The 2,889-nt window shown below is 36.6% G+C and overlaps 1 long non-coding RNA gene across 2 annotated transcripts in view; it reads right to left on the reverse strand.

The window, feature by feature from the left end:
• Positions 1–881, reverse strand: part of LOC112143050 — a 5,172-nt gene extending 4,291 nt beyond the window's left edge. For both annotated transcript variants that reach the window (XR_002918681.2, XR_002918682.2), the window contains exon 1: positions 423–881. This is a non-coding gene — a long non-coding RNA (uncharacterized LOC112143050). The remainder of the gene's footprint in view (positions 1–422) is intronic.
• Between the last annotated feature and the right edge of the window lie 2,008 nt (positions 882–2,889).

The following is a 2,889-nucleotide window of genomic DNA, read 5'->3' on the forward strand; positions in this document are numbered from 1 at the left end:
AGTGGGACTTTTTAAGTTACAAAGCAGAAAAAAATAATTTTCACAAGTCAAAGCAGCTTCAAAACATTGTTGGGTAAATTTAGATGCATCTTTTGAGGCGGTTATGTGTATTTGATCTCAAAACTATAGAATTCATTGTAAAATATGAAATGTGTAATAACTAATTAGAAATTTTAAAAAAGTTATTGAAAAACAAGTAAATAAAAAGCAAGCATAGTTGAAAACAGGTGATTAAACGATGTATAAAAGATGTATAAAAAAGAAATCTGTAGGAATAAATTAAGAAAAAAAAAGAAGAATATAACAAGCTTTTATGAAAGTATATGAAGTTTTTATGCAAATAAAACCTTTCATTTGATAGCAATGTCTATAACCACGCAGTATGATATTGGAAAAACCAAAAAGGCAGTAAGAGCTCTCACCGGCCGCCCACACTCCTGACCGGTCCGTGTCGGGATGCTCCCCGGGTTAAGAAGCAGTCTTTTCGAGAACCCAGCTTCATACTGAGCTTTGTTTAGAAAGCTGTCTTCAGTGAAATGTCGTGAACAAACAAAAGCTTCGCCGTGGCACTGCTGTGTGGGGGAAATAAACTGCTCCCACATTTGCCTCGTGTAATCATCTTTTGGGATGGAGAAAAAGTTCTGTTGTCCTATACAACCAAAAACACATTTTCTGGGCATATTGATCCAAAAAAACGGGAGAAATTCTTCCGGAAAATCACACACGTTTAGATTTTATAAATTCGGGCCAAGGAAGCGAAAGGCTGGATGCTTCCACCGTGTGTCTGTTCCCACCCATTTTTGTCAGAATAGCCTATCATCGTTCATGATTTCGTGACGTCATACACGCCGGACCAATCACCGCAAGAGAGGCAGCCGTTCCCCCGGAAGTATTTCAAAGATAAGTGTTTTTCTTTACACATTTTGAGCATAACTTTTTTGAACATGTTTTTTCTTTTAACTTTATTTCTATATGTTCTGTTTAAAAACATTTTTTAAATAAATTATTTTTGTCTGACAAAATATTCTAGAGTCTTCTGTATTTACACACCAATTGTTTTTTTTGCATCATATTTTTAAAATGACAAGTACATTTGTTTAATTTTTTTTTATTAAACTGTTTTTAATTAGTTAAACAGCCCTTACCATTTTCCCTTACTCATTCATTCATTCATTCATTTATTCATTCATTCATTCATTCATTCATTCATTCAATCAATCTCAGTTGCAAATCCCAATTTTTCTTTTAACTTTTCTGGTACACATTGCATGTAGAATATAGGTATAACACTGGCACAACCAACAAAGGTAATGGTCACTTTATGAGGAACGCACACCAATAAAGTAGTCTTTTTTTTTCTTTTTTTGAGGATGGAGCAAAAAAAAAACAGACAGCACATCAGATTTTCTAAACTGGGCTGCATTAACACTCAATCTATAAGTTCATTCATGTAGTTTGTTATCCCAGTCCTGTCCTGAAATTTTTTAATTCTTTACAATTCTTTACAATTCACTGGATTGGGGAAAGACTGTTTAATCAATAATTTTGAAGTATCTTCAGATAGAATAATTGATTATTTACAATAAACCAAACTGAGAGGTAGACAAAATGTTCTGATTAAGATGTTAAAGAACAAATTTGGAAAAGTCATGGTTAGAATTACCTTGGTATCAAACCAAAAATGAAAGGAAAATTCTCTTCATCATGTAATGATTAGGTACAATGTTACAACAGGAAAACCTGTGTTCATTCATATTTCTGTGAAATGCCAGAGGTTTGTGACAGAGACAAATGTTTCATTTTGATCCCATTTTCTGATCTGTGGGTTTGTTTAAATATCCATGAGAGAAGTCACAAAGCTTGACCTTGATGTTTTTATTTCTATTTTACAACAAAAACTAGTTCATTATGTTTGATCAAGAGCTCTACAATGGCCTTGGTGTAGTTGCACCCCGGTCTTTTATTCGGGAAAAGATTGAGCTCAACAAAATGAAGAAATAAGTTAAAAGATTAGCAATATTTAATGAATTTCACATTCAACAATTTAGGTTATAAAGATAATTAGTTTACTTCAGCACGCTGGACCAAACCAATGTCTCTCTTAAGGAGCAGATATGGAGTGGCCCTGTGATACAAATTTCTCCTTTTTCCCCCTCAAGTGGCTAGCTAAGCCCCTTAGGATGTCTCCCTGTGTGGATCAGTAATGAATGTGTTTGAACCATAGACTGTAAAAATAATGGACTGAGCGAGCAATGAGGTCCCCCATTGGAAATGCATTACTTCCTCTCCTCGCGAAAGTAGGCCGCCGCTTTCACCGTCAATTCCTGAAACGGATACCGCCATTTGCAACCCATCTTCAGCGATTGGTCTGAGTCATAGCTGGGTCATGGAATCTACAGGAAATACTGTCGGCAATCTGGAGTGAGTTTATTGCAACCGTCCGCCTCTTTCCACGCCTCGACCACGAGACCGCAGATGCAAACAGCTTCCGGCGGCTCGGGAGAATTGTACAAGTCATTGTTGAAGCCTTTGATGGAGAACCATTCCAACATTTGATTCTGTCAGCAGTCCTTTTGGATTTACTTACATTTATTCCTTTTTGTCGAGATAAAAGGAGCATTTGGGTGACGCCGTGCCCGAACTGCGCGTGTCCCCCTCTCGCGCGCGCCGCAGCTTGTCAGTTCTCATGCGCGGCCAGGTTACAGTCTGATCAGATGCGCGTGAGTAGCGCGTTAAGCGGTATTTAAAATAAATAACCATCCTAACAAGGCAAGGCAAGTTTATTTGTATAGCACATTTCTGGTACAGAGACAATTCAAAGTGCTTTACATAAAACATTAAAAGAAACAATCAAAAGAAATAGTAAAAATGTCATTCATCATCATTCAA

The sequence above is a fragment of the Oryzias melastigma genome, linkage group LG14 (genome assembly GCF_002922805.2).
Source record: "Oryzias melastigma strain HK-1 linkage group LG14, ASM292280v2, whole genome shotgun sequence".
NCBI lineage: Eukaryota > Metazoa > Chordata > Actinopteri > Beloniformes > Adrianichthyidae > Oryzias > Oryzias melastigma.